This window comes from Pleurodeles waltl, chromosome 1_1 (genome assembly GCF_031143425.1).
Source record: "Pleurodeles waltl isolate 20211129_DDA chromosome 1_1, aPleWal1.hap1.20221129, whole genome shotgun sequence".
Lineage (NCBI taxonomy): Eukaryota > Metazoa > Chordata > Amphibia > Caudata > Salamandridae > Pleurodeles > Pleurodeles waltl.
The window spans coordinates 758,703,641-758,727,507 of record NC_090436.1 but is presented as its reverse complement, the minus strand read 5'-3'; positions in this window follow the sequence as shown (position 1 = coordinate 758,727,507).

The window sequence follows — 23,867 nt, the reverse complement described above, 5'->3', positions numbered from 1 at the left end:
AGTCTGTGTTGTACCATGACACATGGATGACCCCATTCACCCTTGGCAGAACTAAGTAGTGCTTTGATGGGAAAATACAGACATCCAACATAAGTGTCATTTTAAAAGCGATGTGAGGGTTTACTGGCACTGGTGCACAGGGTACTGACTAGTGGCAAATATTTGTACCTTCCAAATTTATCCAAGGATGCATGCCTTCTCAGCAGCTATTACGTTTTGGTGGGGACAGATCACACAGTGACAAGATCAAAAATTCACAGGCACAGACACGCTCAGGAACACTTATAACTCCTAGCATAAACTGACAGAACAGAAGAGAAAATGAAAATAGCTTCTCGCTTTCTAGTATGCAGCCTTCCACACCCATTGCATCATATCCTGGCCATATCCCGCCCGCTTTTTACAATTACTTCATTTATTGTGACCCATTGCTACTGAAATGACCATTAGATGGTGAATGCACTGCATATTAGCACTTCTGAAGTCAGTTCCACTTGTTGGCGTCGATGCATGGCTTACGACTGGTGCAATTGGTGCAATGAACCACACAACAGGAGCAATACATGGGTTCTGACCCACTCAACTGGTCTGATGTGTGTGATCTACTGTAGAAGACTGTGAAATGCAAGCTAACACACCTTGGCACACGTTCACTGGCCCTGGACTTATAGCTGCCACGTTTTCAGTTTGCTTATGTGTGACATTTCAAATGTCAGAGTGTGCTTACGTGTCACATTTCACCTTCTTAGGTGTGACATTTTGAGTAACTCTTTATAGTGCAGCAATTCAATATAGAACATGTACAACACACATCTATTATAGTATTTGTTGATTCACTCTAGGACCCAAGGCCACCTTATGTAGTCCTGAGAATTGTAATTAATCTTAAGTGACACAATGCATTGAATATTACTACATTGCCTTACTCTGCACCAGAGAGAGAGGTTCCATGAGCATTGAATGGGGTTAGCCATTCACATCCCATGGTTTTAGATGCATTCCCAGGCTTATCAAAACAAGTGAACCTGGGAATGTACCAGGTAGTACAGCCATCCCAGGAGTGGCATTACAAGGAGGTAGAACTTTTGTACTCCTTGTTACTTCATTTTTCAATATGTGCTGTGTTGTGTAGCACACATAGATTGCAGAATATGGCAGGATATTTTGCTTAGCAGGAAGCTGCACCTTCATACACAAATATGTTCCTGCATGTGACACAGGCATCCTTTCTCCATGGTGCAAGTGTGCGTGTTGTGACTCTAGGCAGACAATAATGCACCAGTGCAGGGGAAGGAAGGAATGATTTGTTTTCTATTGGGATCAACACATTACTACCCTTTTGCTTTCACACATAACCATGCAGTGGGATGGCTATCTGTCTTGCGTTGTGTGGCCATGCTCATGTGATGCCTCTCTGCTTACAGTCACAGAACATTAGGGGAGCAATACTGTAATCCATGTGTATCAGGCTACCATCAACATCATGACATGCAGAGCACACACTCACTCACAGCACACTGTTTGGTCCTTTACTCCCTTTGGACTGCGCTAGAGTGTGTGAAGGTGAACACGCACTACCAACACACACAAACCACAAGCACACTTACATTCACCATGTGCACACTGTTCCACAATTGAACCTATGTGTTGTGTATGTTTTGCGCAGGCATATGATTTAAAAACGTGTTTTTTTCATGCACACATATTTTGATCAATCATGATGTTGGCCAGTCGTAAGTGTAACACACAGCAACAGAACATTTGAGGAGGTGAGTGAGACAGTAGGCCTAACTGCAGTGAATCAGGGTCACATGGTCATGTTTAGTACTACTGTTCACTAAACATCATGCTTGCAACCCCACTTTTACTCATGGCAAAGGCATTAACAGTACATCTACTCTGAGGGCAGGTCTTTGTGTGGCCATCTGGGTCAAAGAAGACAGCAATCCATGACACAGGCCTATATTTTGACACACACTGAATACACTGAATAGCCATACCCCTTTGGGATGGAACATGATTTGCGATCCACTTAACTATGCACTTATACACTCAGGTCAGGGGTAGACTACTCTTAGCATGCAGAGGTTAACTTTTATCTAGCACCCTCCATTGTACTATGCTCAATGAGATAGTGTTTTACACATGCATTTGTATGTGACTTTTTAAAGGGACACTTCACACTTTTGCCATCTCTGTATTCTTCAGGTGATGTGATGTTTGCAAGAACATCTCCAATGTAATACTTTTTGGGTTGATGTAACACATTGAAAGGTCATCTATTCATACAGTTGTGTTCCAGGGCTTTTGACCTCATCACATTGGTGTGCAATGCATAGAAAATATGTGAATTGTCCACTGTGTCCTGATGTGATATATGTGACAATCTGCCCAGGAACTGAGTCACATGTGAGTGTTTTGAGTATCACCACACATGCATGTATGGTTTCTTTACAATTGGCACTTTTACATGTTCATATGATACTTGGTCTTTATCCATGACAAGTGTCACTCATGATCTTTGATGGAATCGGCAACAACATTTGTTCCTGCAAAGTGTTGCCATTGTGCTAACACATTGGTCAGACACACTGAAGTGAGGGGTTTGTCTCAGGTATAGACATATTGGTTGGCTTGTGTTCCAACACTCACGGAGTGCCATATGAAACACACTTTGCTGCAGTACATAGCAGACTTGCTAGCTGTGCAGGACTGCACTGCTCAAGTATGTGAGGACAGGAACAGACAATTTAGATATGGATATGTGGCAAGCCTGGCCTGTTCTTTTAATTCAGTTCACTGCATCCCACTGCAATGCTGCATTGGTGGAGTAAATATTTGGAACCTTGGCCCCATGTTGCTCACGGTTCTGAAACCATGATTGCTGCATGTTGAGGCCTATTTTTAGTTGAGATGTGAGGGACTTGATGTTTACATTGACTGTGACATATAAAGCAACACAGTGAGTTCAAACATTTATTCTCATGTTGAACATTTCAGACAATTGCAGTCAATTTATCCATCAGGTCAGATCATTTATAAAAATAAATTTGCCATAATATGGTCATGTAACTGTTGACCTGCCATTATGTGGTGGATCCCACCTTCATCATCATCCTCCTCTTCCTCCATTGGCTCAGTGTCTTCAGTCTCCGAGTCCCATGGGACATTGGTTGTTACCGATATGTTGTGGAGGATTGCACATACAAGTATAATTTACAAACCAGATGGGGCGAGTATAACAGTCTTCCTCCTGACATGGCCATGCATCAGAACCCAGACTTCAGTGTACAAAATGTTAATTCTACCACTTTCATGGTCTTGATAAGTGCTTGGTTATACTGTTTTTCAGGCTCTGTCTAGGGATGAATTACTGGGGTCATGCCACATGGCTGCAAACCATAACCTTGGTCCGCTGAAAGTAGAACAAATAACACTGTTAATGATTAAGCACATCATTACAGAGATATACCTGTCCATGTGTGTTATGTATACTGACTAACACATACACATTTCTTACAGTATTTAACAGTATGTGTTATAAATACAGTTGACCATTGGTTTATACATGTATCTTCCATTTATATGTGTTATTGTAAATGTTAACCATACTCTGGTACTTTGAGCACTTCTATATACTGATGTTCATGTTTAGGCAGTAGATTACTGTGATAGTTTTTTTTAAATGTTCTTGTGGTCTCTATGTTTGGCACACTCACTTCATATGCAAAAGGAAAGGTACTGATCCCATTTTCTGCCATATAATATTTCCTAGGCAGGTTGTAAGAGTGCCCTCATGTTTGACACTCACACATACATATTTCCCTTTGGAAAATCTGATGTTTTTGTTTGCCAACATGATATTGACAAGACCCTTGAATTGTTCACTTACTTTAGCATGGTAATTAGCTGAGTGCATGTGGTACATTTCCAACATGTGACATGGATAGTTATAAATTTTGTTTGTCAACCTTCAGTTAAAGCTTTTTGTTAGACAAGTTGTCACGGTCCACTTAGATTGACACATAGGTATTCCAGTGCAGGCCATCTTGATGTACATCACATTTATGATGCTAAACGTAGCTTTCTACTACAGACATGGACATAATACTTTAGGTTTTCCCATTTATGTGTATGATTTTAACTCATAGGGAATTCTGTACTTCTATGCCTTGATTCTGTCATCATTGATGTGGCTAGAAAATGTTGAGGTTGGAATCCTGAGTACATCGTGATACCTTGTCCAGGTTGCATTTTATTCTATCTAAGTTACTGATATATGACATATTTGACAGCATAGTGTTTGTGAGTTTAACATTGACGGATTCAGATGCGGGAAATTTGGTCAATTTACACCTCAAAAATGGTGATCAATCATACTGGTTACATATGTCATTGTGGCTTGTATGTTTGAACCAAGACTGTTATTATGGCAGAGACATATGTGTGTTTTGTACAGTTGGTATCACATTGTTGTGCAAAATTGACATAAACACATGATGGGGGCCTACACTCACATTGCATGACACAAATTACTTTACAACTTCTTCTTCCATAGTTGTTTCAGAAACAAGTATACTGCCATCTGTAACACACTTACATTTGAACACAGATTTGTTCACATACCATTGATGTTGTGAAACTTTAACTGATACCACGACACTCATCTCACACTAAGCTATTATGTACGTTTTGTGCTCATTTTGACTTGTCCTGTGTACCACATGATTTTCTTCTTGAATCGTTTACTAGTGCAGATAATGTGGTTCCAACCATTCACACAGTGTGAGATGACAAAATACTACACATAGATGTTGTGTTGCTATTGCCATTGCAGGATTAGTGAGGGAACAGAATGGGAAATCTTTGTCTACACAGCAGTAAATTGTTCCCACTGTGTGCACATAACACTAGGGGTCAGATATTTGACAGAGTGGCACATGGCATAGCAGCACGTCACCTTGCTGTGCTGCATTGCATCACTGGGAAAGGGCAGGAATGCACAGTATTGAAGCCATACAGCACATTCCTGTCTTTTCACTGTGCACTGGCACACAATGAGCTGCCTAGCACAAACACAGGCACCCTTGCACCATGGTGCAAGTGTGCCTGAGTTGCATGCTGGGTTGTTTTAGTGCACATAAACAATCCTTAGAGACATATTCCTCTACCCTTAAGTGCCTCAGGATGCAGCACACATAGGAAGCAGAAGTGACTTGGATGATGTATGTCATTTATCCTCGTTGAGCATCACCTAGAGAAGCATATTTGTGTTACACATTCGCATGCTTGTCATGTTTGGTATACATGACGTGCATCATCACAGCATTTTGAGCTGTGTTGCACTACTCCAGATTTTTGATGCCATTCAAAGCCATGCAAAGTGGCTTTGCATGTCCTAAAATATCTGACTTAGGGGTTTGCATCATACATGTACCACAATGCATGGTGCAAGTATGAGGTGCACCTCTTGTACATATGCCCCTGGCTCCAACGACAGACATAGAGGTGGCTACAATTTCATACATTCCTGCATTTCTGTTGGTATGATGTGTTACCAATTACCAACAAGTAGGCCACACCCATATCAGCCATTCTGGAAGTGCTTAGAAGATGTAGGCATCATGAGCATTCCCAGAGTAGTTCGCCACCACATTAGTGAACATCCTCAGATGGTTCATGATGGCCTGGATGTTAATAGAGTAGGCGTGCTTCCAGTTCCTGTACAGGTGAGAACTTTTGGCAGAGGCAACCAATTGTACATGTGTGCAATCAATGGCACCTAAACATGGGGAAATTTTGCAATGGCATTAAAGCCATGCTTGGTGTACAGCTGTTGTTGTTGAGTCTTGGGGAAGAGAATGTACTGGGGGTGTGAGTCTGATGATGGCATCTAGGACAGAGGGTAGGAAGACCTAGAAGGAGCCATACCCCAGCATGTGGAGCCTTGCCATCAGTTTGACCTGTCAAGGGGTGTTATTGGGCCTGGCAGTTGGTGGCTGGAGGCAGATGTTGTGGAGCAATTCAATGATAGACTCACTCCTGAGTCTGTAAAATGTGATGACTTCTTCCTCCCTGAGGTCAATGAGGAATATGCAATGTCAGAACACACACTCTCTCCTCCTTGAATGCCTAGGTGCTGGTGGTGGTCTCCTCATGTCTCCCAGCTACAGTAAGACAGCCTTCATGGTGTAGTTGAGCTTGCCAAATTGTTTTGTTGGGTTTGTATTTTTACACCACAGCCACGCCATCATTTCCTTTACCTGAGTTGCTGATGCACAGTTTCTTGGCGCATATCAGGCTTTACGGGCCGCATCCCAATGAAATGTCACACATTGGCAAACCCATAAATTTCACTGCATTAGATCTGTGTGAGATTTCTTGAGGTAACATCTACCTTGCATATTTTAATTTGCATATGGCGCAGCTGGTTTAGGCACAGCTTTTGCCCGACGCAAGACTTAAAAAATGATGGATTTTGATAAATGCGTCATCTTATAAATATGAAGTACTGCTTACACTGCTGTTGCTTCAAAATTCATGGTGCAACACTGGTGCAAACCTCTCATAAATATGCCCCTGAGTTGTTAAATGAACACTGATAACTTGAAAAGGATGACTTGGAGTTATTCACAATCAATTTATTTTCCAAAACTCCCAGGGGCAATGTGAAAAGCAGTTCACTCATGAGTGATACACCACACTTCTGGGTTGTATTGGAAATAACGTTATTAATAAAGTGCTTAATTTCACACCTGGAGAAAAGTACATTTCAGCTACTTCAATAATCTTTAGAGACTCTGACACTTCTGTTAGGAAATCGTTCATGTTTATTGTACAGAATGCCTGTGAAGAAATCTAATGTTTGACGTTTTCTCTTATTGGTATATGTGCTTCATAGAGCAGGTTTTTTTCTTGACAAGGATTAGTAGTTTATTCAGTGGTGTTATTTTATTATTAGTATAACTACCTTTGTTGTAATAAATGGACATTCAAGCGTTGGAATGCAATATGAACAAGAAATGAGAGCTCTAGCTGGAACCTAGAACTAAGTGAAGATCCCAGTACATATATGCTTCTTATAGCTAGGTCTGAATCACAGTGAAACTGTGCGCAAAGGAAGGTGGATTTTTTATGCATTTAATTTTTAGTGCATCAGAGTGGGTTTTCCATTCCCATTAGTCCCAAACTAAGCTGTGACATTGAGATAAGACAGTCTTGACTCATTCTATGTATGACCCATAATTGATTTTTCACTTCTCACTTTTAGTTACCCTAATCCGTGATCAGTCACTGATTTTACACACGTTTTTGTCTTTTAGACTGTAACATAAGAGGTGTGATATTTCTGTGGGCAGCCGTAACAGGATGGGGCAAGGCTTAAAGTAAAAAACGTAGGTTACAAGTACACAAAATATATGGGGAATATTTATGAAATTGTTGTGCAGCACAGCAAGCCACCTTGCTGCGCTGAATGACAGGAAACGGGCAGGAATGTGCTAAATTTTAAATAATGCGGAGTATTCCTGCCTTTTCACAGTGCTGGCACACTTTTGGCTGCCTAGCAGAAATGCAGGCACCCTTGCACTGTAGTGCAATGGTGCATGCATGGTAAGCACAATTGTTTTGCAGAGGAAGAGACACCTTCCTACACAAAAACAAATGTTCCGGAGGCATTTTCTTCTTTGTATGTGTACTGCAGAATGCAGCACATGGACAGAGGAAAAAACAAGCAGGAATAAACATATTTCTCCTCATTGCACCTCATCTGGGAGGCATAACAACACCCACACAACACCCATGGAATGCCTCCCTGATCTAGAATAATGCAACGCACTGATTTGTGCTGCATTGCATTACTCCAGATTTATCAAGTCACTCAGGTGGCCTTGAGGGGCCTGATAAATCACATTTAAGGGTAGCGTCACTTTTGTACCCAATTGTGTGGTTCAAAAGTGACACAATCCATTCATAAATATGGCCCACTATTTTTAATCACATGCTTATATAGCACCTGCAATGGTATGTTTATGTGAAACTATAATATACTTTTACTGAAAAATGTGTATTTAATGGGAATCAAAACAGATAGTTAAAATTATATATTATTATGTTAATTACCCTAAAGTTGGAAATGCAATTCCAATTTCCTTGTTTACCAGAGACTTAAGTCTCTAATAGCTCATTGAGACACAATAGTAATCAGCCCAAGGTCTCTGACTCTGAGTTTTTAAGCATCCTCAGATTAGTACAATTATGCAACACCTCACCCTATTTTGTTACGTTTTCTACACTATTGCTTTCACAGTTTGTGTTCACCCATTGTGTCCAATACAGAATTAGAGAGGACTTTGGGTCCGCCTCTTGCTCATTATTCAGTGACCTTCTTGTCCATCTTAGTACCATGCTCCCAATTCAATGACCTCCCTCACCATTCTTGTATTTGTCCCACATAAGGAGCATATTTGTCTTACTGTGTTTTCATTGTATGTGTTGTTTCTGTCTAGTGCCTATATCAGGACATAGTTTGACAGTGTATGTGTATGCATGCATGTATGGAACTGAATTTTAGCCATCTCGGTATGCTCTTTCATAAAGAAAACCCTTTCCAAGATAGCTGCTGTGTGGGTGTGTCTGCATGGGCAGCAATTCTTCAAAAATGATCGCAAGAAACAAAAAAGCATGTACAAAGCCTATAGGAGTGCACCGGATGCAAAAGCTGACCCCTATTGGCTACGCCAATGCTTGTTCTGCATTACTTTATGAATAAGGAATGCACAGAGATTTAAACGCTCTGCCAAGAGGATTGTTTTATCTATGTGTGTATATGAAGAATTGCTTTGTGTTTTCTCTCCAATGAGAGACAGACGGCAGGTTGGAGGGAAGGATGAAGCAACAGGAAGAGCTGCAAGTGGTGCAGTCGGATGTGTTGTCAATGGTGCAGCTAGTGGTGAAACTACACTGCCTGAGAGTGTGTTGCCCCAATTGCAACCTCCTGTTAGAGTGCAGTGGTCATTTATGCACAAAATATATAGGCACATTTTGACTGTGCTGGATAGATAACAAATTGTGCTGTTCCTCCAAAAATGAAAATTTTAATGAGTCTGCTGCAGTCAAGGGGCCAAAACATCCTACATGCACTTCCACTGTCTGGGAAACTATCCTGTCCTCATCCTCATCCAGTGTCATGTTAAATGATGTACATCCAAATGGGCCCCACTTTGTTTTGTTAATAAATACTGTGAGGCAACATTCAAAGATAAACTTCAGAAAGCATCCATTCCTGCATCTGGAGAATCTACTTTCCAATGTTTGCATTACATCCTCTATATATTCTTTCATATTGTTTTTTATTTTAAGCTTACTGCTTCAAAAAGCACAGCATGTAGCTCTCTATGTTTCCCTTTAAATGTGCCCAGCCATTACTCTGCACTCCTAACCCCTTGGAAGCATCAGCTTTCCCTGCTGAAGCCGTAGTCTAGAGGTAGCCTGCTAACAAACAGATTTTACTTTCTTCTATGGCCTATCAAAAAGTATCTAATACAGCAGCTAATTATGTTTTTCTTTCTATAGTTTTGGATCCTCGTAATGCATATTACCTCAAAAGTCTACTCTATGTTCCTAAAACCCTACATGAAAATTTTAGACCTTGACTTAAAATTTCCATTTGTTGTCTTTCCTTTTTCTGTGAATGACTTTTTCCTTTCTTTCCATTCTCTCCATGCCTCCTCTCTGTGACTACAGCCTGCTTTAAGTCATATGCATGTTTCCATTAATCTCTATTATTGTGTTTTGGTAAATTGCCCATGACTCATCTCAAATATCATAACCTGTCCTCCTTTGAAAGTCTTACCTTGCAAACTAGAAATACCTCATCTCCACTAGCTCATCTACTAATTCTACCACTCCATATGCATGAAATCACAAACTCCTCGCTAGTCATCACACCGAACTCCTATTAATTTAATCCACCACAAAGTCACTGGAGTAAATGGATGGAATGATCTCCTTCAGAGCCCAAGACTAATCCCAATAACCACTGAATTAACCACTAATCTTAGGTTCCCGAGCAGCATGCTGCCCAATATAAATGACGTCAGTACCTCACCAGGTCTAGTAAGCATTATTATTATTATTATTATTATTATTATTATTATTATTATTATGATTATAATCATGTAATGTGCAATTGATCAACAAATCAAAATAGATTTCTTTTGAACTGAGTTCAAGAAAATTACATTTGTAACAGTAGCTACTTACATCCAAAATGTTTGCTTTATCTCAATGTTGTTGAAGATTCATACATTTCACAAGCTGAAAGCACAAGATTCCTACTGAATGAACGATCAATACAGAAATCTGTCAGGAAAAAGAGAGTCTGACTGTAAGAGATTTCAACCTTTCTCTTATATTCAAGCTAAGTTTGACCGACTGATACAGGTCGAGTTTGGTCTCAGTAATTTAAACCTGAGTTCAACCCTTAGCAGCTTTAGCATAGAGCATACAGGGTTAATTTAGGAGAAATGTGTAGACCATTTATCAAAATAGTTAACAAGTAGAAAACAACAAAAGTCTAACTCCAATTTATGCAAATAGCAAATAACATACTGAACAGATAGACAAACAAATGACAAAAAATTGGATGCAGGGAACTGGTAATATGATTTCTCAAAGTTTTAGATATTACTAGTGCCATAAAATGCAAGTGCAGCTAAAGGTATATACTACTGCTAGAACTGTTCAAAGCCAAAAGTCAATCACAATAGACCTCAGGTCAGATACAGGAACCAGGTTTGGTCCAGTGGAAAGTTCACCTTCTGACTTAGGGCCTCATTTATATTTTGGCAAATTTTGAAATGTCCGTCAGCCTGGCATTTCAAACATTGACAGAATTAGCTGTTAAAGCATTCCTGCCAATGTATTGTAACTTTGATGGACAAGTCCATCAAACTTGATAGAGCTGTATTGCAAAGTAACATTTTTTTATCATCAAAAAGAAAATCCCAAAGCAGAGTTTTCTTTTTGAAAATAAAAAATAAAACAATGCCCCCCTCGCAATGTGAGTCTCTTACCACACTTAAACATCACTTCGTGCAAGTATGGCCCAAACTATCCTTCAGTACCCTGCCCTGCAAAAATCCAACCTGGCAGAATATTTCTTCCTTTGGTCAGAGCTCTGGGCACACCCCTGAAGTGTGTCTACGGATATGAGAAACTCCCCTTACCAAACCAGTTCTTTTTCAAGTTTTCCACCCTCCAGGATTAATGCTGTTCTGGCTACTTCGACAATGGCAGGAGCAGGCCTTGGTGTGAGTTACATCTGCCTGTGACAGGGCTACTCCTTAGAAGCATATACAATTGGTATCCACATCCCCAGGCCATACTGTCAGGAGGAGATCACACTGAGTTAATGTTGCACCATTTCCTGAGAAAAATTCAAACCTTTTAGCTGGCTGTCAGATGACAGTTGGGGATTATCTCCGAAAGTGCTATAAAAGGCTCTAGGCAGGAAAACACCACCTGTTGACATGTGGCATTGTCAAAATAGTAATTTAATATTCACCTTTACCATCAGAGTAGATTTTAAATTACTATTAAATTGAGTCCTTCAAGCATGGTTTTACCTATTCCCAAACTGAAGTCATGCATTAAAAGTATGGCTCCCAGTTTTATAGTATTGTTTTAAAATGTACATGTGTATTTATCCATATTTATTTTTTCCCCATCTTATTGGTGTGTATCCATATTTTTTTTTAATTTAAAGGGAGTTGTAAAAAGTTGTATATCCAGACATATTTAACTGATAAACATGCACTCATAATTTGATGCCTGTCACATTTTAGCAATTTAAGCAGTCAAATACAATACAACTCTGTGCCCACATGTAAATAGTAGCATTATATACACATATTTGTTAAATTATGCCTGTATTTAGGAAAATCTGTTCTTGTTCCATGCTGTCTATCTGCACAGCTGTTGACCTTGAATACATGGTGTCACTCACAAGAGGCATCATTTTGTGTATCTTTTCTGCTTTTAAAAATAAATACAGCTCAAAAACTCCTTATCTCAAGGATCATCACAACACCACTGGCAAAATTCGAGGCACTGTGTTGTTATCCCATCCATTACCTGCCACAGCATCCACATCTGTTCCTAGCACTTCAGCAGATCTGGACTGGCACCCTGAAGCACACGGATGGTAGAGGCTGCGTTGTGACAGGCCCCTTGTAAGGTTAACTAGTCTTGCTGCTGGTGTTAGAGGACCAGTGATGGGACTTATGGCCCCAGAACTCTTAGCACCAGGAGGCACTGTTCACAGGGGAGGAGCTGCCCGACATGCACTACAAAGCACCAGCAGGACCACCGCTGTGAGGGAAGCTCTGTTGCTGTTAAAGGACCAGTGAGGGGACTCCTGGCCTCAGAACTCACCGCACCAGGAGCGCTGCTCGTGGGGGAGGAGCTGCCCGACTTGCTACAAAGCACCAGCAGGAACACTGCTGTGCGGGACGCCACGGGCAAAGCCCAGACTAAGGGTGGGCCCATCCACGCCAGTTGGAGCCCAGAGGAGGCTAGGGTGGGCCACCCCCTAAGATCTGCTGCTTCTACTAAAGGTACTGTGGGACTGAGTAAATCGAATAAATAGAATTCTGTGCTGGCTGTCTCCCTCACAAATATAGAAATGTCTGCTGATCCGTTTGTGTTTGTGTAGTCTATTTATTGCCACTGACATATTAATACATCATTGGGCTCCAGGGTCCAATACTGTTATACTAGATCTGGCAAAGCAAGAGGGATAATTTCCCAGGATCCATGCACAAAAAGGTATTGCTTCACAAACAACATTTATATATGCTTGTTAAAACTTCCCTAAAATGTGAATGCAAGGATGGGCAAGAGAAAGCACCCAAATGTGAAATCTACATCTCCCCCTAAAGCACATTCATCTATATTAAAATATATTGCAGGTGCTATGGGGGCTATTGATAAGCAAATTTCATGTGTGGAAGAAAGGCTATTGATGTGCAGGGATACTTTACTGGCTCCAACAATGCAGATCTGTGCTACAAATCATGACTCTGAATGCCCAGTTAAGGTACCTGAGAGAATGATTATTGATAAAGATAGCAACAGGTGTGTACAATTTACCACTGATATAATTTCAGCCTCTGGTGTAGATTCATCGCCCCCACCTAAACGCACCAGAATACCTCAGACGCATCTGGTGGACAGTGATTTAAATAAAGGGAAAGTCCAGATTGAGAAGAAGAGTGAAACAAATAAACCACCCAGCAGACATATTTAACTGATAAACATGCACTCATAATTTGATGCCTGTCACATTTTAGCAATTTAAGCAGTCAAATACAATACAACTCTGTGCCCACATGTAAATAGTAGCATTATATACACATATTTGTTAAATTATGCCTGTATTTAGGAAAATCTGTTCTTGTTCCATGCTGTCTATCTGCACAGCTGTTGATCTTGAATACATGGTGTCACTCACAAGAAGCATCATTTTGTGTATCTTTTCTGCTTTTAAAAATAAATACAGCTCAAAAACTCCTTATCTCAAGGATCATCACAACACCACTGGCAAAATTCGAGGCACTGTGTTGTTATCCCATCCATTACCTGCCACAGCATCCACATCTGTTCCTAGCACTTCAGCAGATCTGGACTGGCACCCTGAAGCACACGGATGGTAGAGGCTGCGTTGTGACAGGCCCCTTGTAAGGTTAACTAGTCTTGCTGCTGGTGTTAGAGGACCAGTGATGGGACTTATGGCCCCAGAACTCTTAGCACCAGGAGGCACTGTTCACAGGGGAGGAGCTGCCCAACATGAACTACAAAGCACCAGCAGGACCACCGCTGTGAGGGAAGCTCTGTTGCTGTTAAAGGACCAGTGAGGGGACTCCTGGCCTCAGAACTCACTGCACCAGGAGCGCTGCTCGTGGGGGAGGAGCTGCCCGACTTGCTACAAAGCACCAGCAGGAACACTGCTGTGCGGGACGCCACAGGCAAAGCCCAGACTAAGGGTGGGCCCATCCACGCCAGTTGGAGCCCAGAGGAGGCTAGAGTGGGCCACCCCCTAAGATCTGCTGCTTCTACTAAAGGTACTGTGGGACTGAGCAAATCGAATAAATAGAATTCTGTGCTGGCTGTCTCCCTCACAAATATAGAAATGTCTGCTGATCCGTTTGTGTTTGTGTAGTCTATTTATTGCCACTGACATATTAATACATCATTGGGCTCCAGGGTCCAATACTGTTATACTAGATCTGGCAAAGCAAGAGGGATAATTTCCCAGGATCCATGCACAAAAAGGTATTGCTTCACAAACAACATTTATATATGCTTGTTAAAACTTCCCTAAAATGTGAATGCAAGGATGGGCAAGAGAAAGCACCCAAATGTGAAATCTACATCTCCCCCTAAAGCACATTCATCTGTATTAAAATATATTGCAGGTGCTATGGGGGCTATTGATAAGCAAATTTCATGTGTGGAAGAAAGGCTATTGATGTGCAGGGATACTTTACTGGCTCCAACAATGCAGATCTGTGCTACAAATCATGACTCTGAATGCCCAGTTAAGGTACCTGAGAGAATGATTATTGATAAAGATAGCAACAGGTGTTTACAATTTACCACTGATATAATTTCAGCCTCTGGTGTAGATTCATCACCCCCACCTAAACGCACCAGAATACCTCAGACGCATCTGGTGGACAGTGATTTAAATAAAGGGAAAGCCCAGATTGAGAAGAAGAGTGAAACAAATAAACCACCCAGCAGATTGGCCTCAACTAAGGATAGTACAACTAAAATTCTGCAAAAAACAACTGATAGTACATTAGAATGCCTTAAGAATATACATGAGATGGTTAAAGCATTGGACTTGTTGGTTATATCGTCACTGGACTCACCGCACAAGATAAGGATATAATGCACTCAAACATAATGCACACAGGTGACATACAACTCTTGTCAACATCTGGCCCTGTAAGGCAACCTCAGGCCGAGATGACCACCAAAGAGGTACGCCGAGGTAGGGTACTTTGGTCCACCACAGTAAACAAGAGCTTGAGTAATCCTGGAAGGGAAAACATGACCCATTTACCTTCAAACACTAAGGCCCTCATTACAACCCTGGTGGTAAATCCCTCTTACCGCCGTGCGGACGGCTGCCAAGATACTATGGCCGCGGTGGGAATCCGATACAGGTATTACAACCCACATCACGTAATCCGCCACAATACAGACACCCACACAAGTCCGCCACACCAAAGGTCAGTGATAAACTGGCGATAGCAAAACCTACACCGTCACGCCAACAAGAATGCACCCACACTATCACGACCCATGAATCAATGCAGCGGTCATTCAACCGCGGTAATCCATTGGCGGTACACACCGCTGCGCTCAAAATACACACACATTTACAAAACACAAGCACATTGGACAAATCAAAATACACACAACTGATACACATACACACACCACACCCACACACTCACACCACTATAAAACACCCACCCACAATACCCACAACCCCTTACAATTAAATTTTTGGAAGAAGCAGAGAGAAAGAGAATAGCAAACACAATACCAGCATCCAAATACGCACAACACCATCACTCATACAACACCCACACACCTCAAAGAACACACACCAACACAACACATCACACAGCACAACAAACATCACCTCACACATCACCCACACCACAGTATGGCACCTCAAAGACACCCCAGGTATTCTGAGGAGGAGCTCAGGGTCGTGGTGGAGGAAATCATCCGGGTAGAGCCACAGCTATTCGGATCACAGGTGCAGCAGACGTCCATTGCAAGGAAGATGGAGCTATAGCGGAGAATTGTCGACGGGGTCAATGCAGTGGGACAGCATCCAAGAACACGGGATGACATCAGGAAGAGGTGGAATGACCTACGGTGGAAGGTACATTCCGTGGTTACAAGGCACCAGGTAGCCGTACAGAGCACTGGCGGTGGACCCCCACCTCCTCCCCCACAGCTAACAACATGGGAGGAGCAAGTCTTGGCCATCCTGCATCCTGAGAGCCTCGCAGGAGTAGCAGGAGGACTGGACTCTGGTAAGGCAACTCTATACTACTGTATCCTCCCCACCCTACCTCCATGCCATCACAAACTCCTTCCCCTACCCTCACACCCATCACCCCAACACCCCACAGATATCCCACTATCACAACCTATACATCCCAAAACCAGGCCCTGCATGTAACACCAATGCATGGACACCCATCACCAAAGCTTGTCCAGTAGAGAGACTCACCCAGGCCCCAAAATCACCAATCACACAAGGGACAAGCCAATAATGCAAACACAGGAGTAGAGGGTAACTCATCCATTGCACAAGATGTCACACACAGATACAATAACTATGCATTTACACCCCAACAGGACCCCTACCCAATGTCACCGGATAGGAGGTGCCAGACATATCCAGTCCACCCACAGAAGAGGCCCACAGTGATGACAGCAGCTCTTCACGCCAGGATCAAAATGACCAGCCCAGCCCATCAGGGACCTCTGGACAGTCGGTTCCCCTGCCACAGTCACAAACCACCACTTAACCTCCTCCCTCAGGAAACACCAGCACAGCACCCACCCAGCGGGCCTATCTCTCTCTCTCCAGGACACGTCAATCAGCAGTGTGTCCACCACTACAGGGAACCCAGGCAAACCACTTACCCAAGACAATCAGGGATCTGGGGTCAGTGGCAGTGGGCACACGGTTCAGGGGACAGAGGCACAGGACAACAGGGAAGCTGGGAGGACTGCTGTGTGACAGGGGGAGGACAGGCCCAGGGAACCCACTCTCCACAAGGCACTCTCCAACATCATGGGGGCATACCACCATTCCCAGGAGACCATGGGCACAGTACTGGCCAAGTTTCAGGAGACCCAGCTGCTGCAGGAGTAACAGTACCTGGGGATCAGGGAGGGCTTGAAGTCCATTAACACCACCCTGGTCACCATTGCAGGGGTGCTGGCAGACATGGCCAACACCATGAGGGAGACAGTGACACACCAACAGGCTCCTGACACTAGCCTGAATGATGAACAGCCCTCCACCTCCGCCGGCGCTAGTAAAAAGCAGGTCCCACCACAGGAACAACAGGCCACCAGCACCCCACTCCCTGCAGAAGGAGAACCACCCCTCAAACGGTCCCTGAGATCCAGGCACAAAACAGAGAACATTGCCAAGACCCCCGCCAGGAAATTAGACTCTCCTGATTGTCACCCTTCTGTCCCACTATGTCACCCTGACAACCTTGGTCTGCCATTACCCCAACCCCTACTGCCCCTTGGACAATGCACCTGTGACAGAAAGAGACTGGACTCCACCATGGACATTTCTCCACCATCACCCCAGCCCATTGCACATACCCCTCCACTGAATAGCACTTAAATAAATACCCTTGAATCACAAAACGATCTGGAGTCAGTCTGTACTTTCACAAGTGTGTTATTACAACCTCTCTGACAAATTGCAATGGAAGTATTGCATGATGATGTTGTTTCGGTTGTCTATATCTTCTTCTTCTGCCTCCTCTTCCTCACTGTCCACAGGCTCCACAGCTGCCACAAAACCAACATCAGGCCCATTCTCTTGCAGAAAAGGCACCTAGCGTCGCAAAGCCAGGTTGTGCAATATACAGCATGCCATGATTATCTGGCACACCTTCTTCGGTGAGTAGTATAGGGAGCCACCTGTCGGATGGAGGCACCGGAACTTGGCATTCAGGAGGCCGAAAGTCCACTCTATTATCCTCCTAGTTCGCCCATGTGCCTCATTGTAGCGTTCCTCTGCCCTTGTCCTGGGATTCCTCACTGGGGTCTGTAGCCATGACAGGTTGATGTAACCAGAGTCACCTGCAAATATTGAGGGACAACTGTTAGACACACACCAACCCTTAGGAAGTCTCCCATATCCAGACACCTATTCAAACTGTGTTGGGACCTTGGGCTCACCTATTAGCCACGCACAATGCCTCTGGAGTTGCCCCATCACTTAAGAGATGCTGCTATTCCTCAAAATGTAAGCGTCATGCACTGAGCCAGGATACTTGGCATTCACATGGGAGATGTACTGGTCTGCCAAACACACCATCTGCATATTCGTGGAATGGTAGCTTTTGCGGTTTCTGTACACCTGTTCATTCCTGCGGGGTGGGTCAAATGCCACATGTGTACCATCAATGGCACCAATGATGTTGGGGATATGTCCCAGGGCATAGAAATCACCTTTCATTTTGGGCAAATTTTCCACCTGAGGGAAAACGATGTAGCTGCACATGTGTTTCACAAGGGCAGACAACACTCTGGACAACACGTTAGAGTCCATTGGCTGTGACGTCCCTGATGCCATGGCCACTGTTGTTTGAAAGGACCCACTGGCCAGGAAATGGAGTACTGACAGGACCTGCACTAGAGGGGGAATTCCTGTGGGATGGCGGATAGCTGACATCAGGTCTGGCTCCAACTGGGCGCACAGTTCATGGATTGTGGCACGATCAAGTCTTTAGGTGATAATGATGTGTCTGTCTCCATTGTCGACAGGTCCACCAGGCGTCTGTATACCGGAGGATGACGCCATCTCATCATCTGCCCCCAGCGGATGTGCCCTATGGAGGAGAAGGGTGAGCAGAGGGTCATACACCACATAGCTTGCACAAGAGTGTTTTGAACAATTGTGATGTAATCGGTGTGCAGCGCTGTCTGTCCTTATTCCTTCCCAAAAGTGCTGAGACTCAGTTAGTTGCCCTGCAATGTAGCCTCCTGGAATGGCGGCTGCCTGACCTGTAAGGAGGGACAAGAGGAGATGAGGTAACTGCGCTGGCGTGCAGCTTCGCGGTAGCTGACGAAGACCACAACGCAATTCAGCATTGGTTATCATTGGGCCCTATGGGTTCCAGGAGCCAATGACGATGTTCGCCGGTGGTGACGGTACACATTGCTGCGGATGTAACCGCCATTTTCTAACTGTTCACTTACTTGATATCTGACCTTCAACATGAGAGGACCTACACTGCAAGTGCTGCTGTGACCTCAGTCTGGAAGCGACAATGACTACAGTGTCTGGGGAAAGCGCCCATGCCTTCACCACGGTGGAGTTGGACAACCTGTTGGCTGGGGTCCTCCCCAGTACACGCTACTCCACGGTCCTCCATACAAACAGGTGTGTACACTGTGAGCATGATGGATGGGACATGAATGTATGGAGTGGGGTGGATGGAAGATACGGGGGAGGGGCTGTGGCCAGCATGTGAGGATGGTCAGTGTATGTGTTTCTGGGCCAGGGTGGGAAGCTTTGGCCAATGAGTAAGAAGAACCGTACGCGGGAGTAAAATCCAGTCTTACTTCACTTTTCCTCTAGGTCAGCGTCCACGAGAAGAAGGGTATTTGGCATGCCATCGCCAAGGAAGTGCGGACCATGGGGGTCTACCATAGACGGAGCACCCACTGACGCAAAAGATGGGAGGACCTGCGCCGCTGGAGCAAGAAGACGGCGGAGGCCCAGCCTGGGATGGCCTCCCAACGTGGAAGGGGTGCCCGTCGCACCATGACCCCCCTTATGTACCGGATCCTGGCGGTGGCATATCCTGAGTTGGATGGGCGCTTGAGGGCATCACAGCAGCCACAAGGGGGTGAGTACAGTCTCATTCAGCTGACTCTATGTGCTGTATGAGGGTCCTGGATGGGGGAAGTGGGCTGTGGGTTCCCCGAGGCCAGGGTAAACTTGCTAGGGTAGGTCCATTGTTAGGCAGGCTCTGTGGCACTCCAACCCCAAAAGTGGTAGTGGCCATCTACATCTAGTCAGGCTCCTGTGGGTTCCAGGTGTGCATCAAATGGGCTTAGGCACAGTCCCCCATGGGCAGGTGATTTTCCCAAGAACAATTAGTGCATGGCCTGGTGCATAGGGCAGCTCCGTGTGTGTTGTGTCCGCCAAAGGTGGTGTTGTTGCTGGCATTGATCATGTGTCTCCTCTGTCTTTCCCCCCCTTTTTGTTTTGTCACCCTGTCCTTGTGTGCATTAGCATCATCTGGCAGAGGAGCAGTGGCACAGGAGCAGGAGGGAGCTGCAACCCACATGGCCCAGGAGGGTGAATGTACGGAGTCTGAAGGCACCAGTGGGACGGAGGGCGTGGGGAGCTCCATGATGGGGAGATGAGGAGACACCAGCGACTCCTCCTCCTATGGAAACTCGCTTGCTGTAGCAGGCACCTCTGTGCCCACCGCAACAACAGGTACAGCCACCACCCCACCTACCAGCACTGCCCTCCCAGCAGCCCCTCAGCATGCTTCCCGTGCCCGCTCACCTAGGAGGGTAGGCATCTCCTTCGCCCCAGGCACCTCAGGCCCTGCCACAGTCAGCCCTGCTGCCCTCAGTGAGGAGGCTATTGACCTCTTGAGATCCCTCACTGTTGGGCAGTCAATCATTCTGAATGTCATCCAGGGTGTCGAGAGGCATTTGCAACAAGCAAATGCATTTCTGGAGGGCATTCATTCTGGGGTGGCGGCCCAACAGAGAGCATTTCAGGCTCTGGCCTTAGCACTGATAGCAGCCATTGTCCCTGTGTCCAGCCTCCCCCCTCCAACCTCCACTACCCGACCCAATCCCCTCTACCTCAGCCTATCCCAAGCACACCATCAGACCAGCATGCACACTCATCAACACACAAAAGTGGCTCAGGCAAACATAAGCACCACACATGCCTCCACTGTGTCCCCCTCCTCCACGTCCTCACCTCCCTCCCTGTCTCATCTTCACTCACACCTGCATGCACTACATCCTCATCCACTACCTCCATCACCAGCACGCCCATCAACATACACAGCTCACGTGCAATCACTACCCCCACTACCATGCACACGTCCACTATGTCCTCTCCCAGTGTGTCTGTGAACCCTCCTCCCAAAGTACACAAACGCAGACACACCCACTCAACAGCCATCCACCTCACAACAGCCTCCAGCCCATGCACCTTCACCACACCTCCTACAACCACTACCTCTTCCTCCAGTCCCAAACCCCCTCCATCTTCCCGTCCCAGTGTGTCTAAAAAACGTTTCCTAGCTTCCATTGACCTCTTCCCTACACCCCATGTCCTTCCCCCAGGGCCAGTATGTCCAGATCTGAGCCCAGTACCTCAGTTACAAAATCATCGTCCAGTGTGGTCCTTAGCTGCACCCATCAGGGGTGCCAATGTGCCACCTAGTGAGGCCAAGGACCAACCTATTCCGCCACCTGCCAAGGTGAAGAAGGGGCCCACATGCCGTAGGTAAAAGCAGCACCAACCACCCAGCAAGGACTCCTCCAAGACAAAAGAGAACAGTGCCAAGGTCCTAGCAGCGACTTCCAAGGAGGGGAAGGGACACAAGGCCAAAGGGAAGTCAGCTCAGGGCACGGGGCCTCCGGGTGAGGGACTGGTGTCACCCCTTCTGCAAGATAGAACAGCAACCTGTACGGCGGTAGCCGCCGCCGCAACCACCGCCACCTGCACCGCCACCTGCACCGCCACCTGCACCGCCACCTGCACAGCCACCTGCCTCTGCTACAGTCCCCAGCATCATCCCCAGTGGGCAGCCGTCCGAGACTGCAGGAGACATCCTGCTGTCTCCCTCCACAGGTGATGACACCTGCACCACCGGCAGCATCTCCGCCGCAGACACTGCCGCAGCCACCGCTACCTGCCCGAGACGTGCCCAGCCAGTGCCACCACAGCCAACATCAGCATCATTCCCTTAGGGCAGTCGTCCAAGGCTGCAGGAGACGTCCTGGACCCTGCACAAACTACATGAGGCACCACAACCAGCACTGGCAGTACCAGCAATTGGCAGGCTTAGTCGTCGCAGGGTGGAGTGTGTCTCTGTCTCCATAGAGTATTATGCTACCTGTTCCCAGAAAATATCGTGGCTCAGACACCCAGGTGAGGGAATGGGAACTGCCACACCCCAGGTGCAGCACTCTGGGCACCAAGCCCCCTTCAGAACCAGTGGAGAACAGCATCCACTACCCCAGTCCTTGGCAGGATGAAACACTCTGGGCACCAGGCTCCCTCCAGAACCAGTGGAGAACAGCATCCACTACCCCAGTCCTTGGCAGGATGAAGCACTCTGGGCACCAGGCTCCCTCCAGAACCAGTGGAGAACAGCATCCACTACCCCAGTCCTTGGCAGGATGAAGCACTCTGGGCACCAGGCCCCCTCCAGAACCAGTGGAGAACAGCATCCACTACCCCAGCCCTTGGCAGGATGCAGCACTCTGGGCACCAAGCCCCCTCCTGAACCAGTGGAGAACAGCATCCACTACTCCAGTCCTTGGCAGGATGAAGCACTCTGGGCACAAAGCCCCCTCCAGAACCAGTGGAACATGTCACCCACTTGAGAGACTTGAGAGACTGTGACTTTGCACTCCCCAAGACCAAGCAGTGGGCAAACCACCCACTTCAGAGACTGTGGCCTTGTACTCCCCAGGACCAAGCAGTGGGCAAACCACCCACTTCAGAGACTTGAGAGACTGTGGCTTTGCACTCCCCAGGACCAAGCAGTGGGCAAACCTCCCACTTGAGAGACTGTGGCCTTGCACTCCCCAGGACCAAGCAGTGGGCAAACCACCCACTTGAGAGACTTGAGAGACTGTGGCTTTCCACTCCCCAAGTCCAACCAGTGGGCATGGAGCCCCCTCGTGGAGCAGTGGCGTTGTCCCATCATCTGGCTGAGGTGCACCCCCCTCCCCTTCCCCCTGAGGTGCCTGTTTTTTTTCCGACCTGATGCCCCAGAAGGGTTCTCTCCGTTTTGAGGCAGGTGTCATGTGTGGGCTTCGCCCATGCTTTTTGGGACCACTGGTCCACAGACATTGAATGGAACAGTATCCAGACTTGTGTACTTGCTGTAAATATTTGTATATACTGATCTTTTAATGTTATGTTGGCCTATCTGGATTTTCGATGATTACACTTGTTACAATCATTTCATTTGGTTCTTGCGTTCTTCCAGGAGGTTACTGGAAGTACATGTAATGTTGCTGCATGTGTTTATGTGTGTGTTGTTGGGGATGGGGGTGGGGGTGTTGCATGTGTGTGTCAGTCTCTTTTTCCTCCCCCCTCCCCTGTGTGCTAGGTGCAGTACTCACTGTGGTCGTCGCTGCCGTCTTTGATGTTCCTGGTAGAAGAGGAGGTAAACCAACATTGGCAACACCTGGAACTCGGACTCCATGGCGTCCTGGTTCCTCGTTGGGTGTCGAGAGGTGAGTGATTTCCTTTCCAAGTACTATTTCCGCTGTGCTTTTGATGGCGTTGGTACCGCCCCGGAAAAGCTGGCGGATTGGTGCCTTGTAATAGTGTGGGCAGTACATTGTGTTCCGCCTGTCTGTTGGCGGTTACTGTTTGTTGCTACTGCCGTAGCGGTCGGAATGTTAAAGTGGCTGTGTGTGTTGGCAGTTTCCGCCATGGTCGTAATTCCATTTATTTTACCGCTGGCCTGTTGGCGGTATTACCGCCGCTTTATCACTGACCACCAGGGTTGTAATGAGGGCCTAAGTCCGCCAAGCAACTCTTTACTTCTCCTTCCTGCTTCAACACTTTATGTAATAATCCTGGCTAATGTTCCCGCTCTACCTCACCATAATAGGGAAACATGGACGGCACTGAGGAATAAGTTCTTGAATTGGATTGGGACCAGAATGGAAGCTGGCATAGTCGGCCCCGACTTTGAAGACATAAAGATGGTGAGGAGAGTCAAGTGGGTTGGCAAGAGTTAGAAATTATTACCGGGAGACTGTTTTGTGCTCTCTTTCAAAGCTCCAAGTTTGGT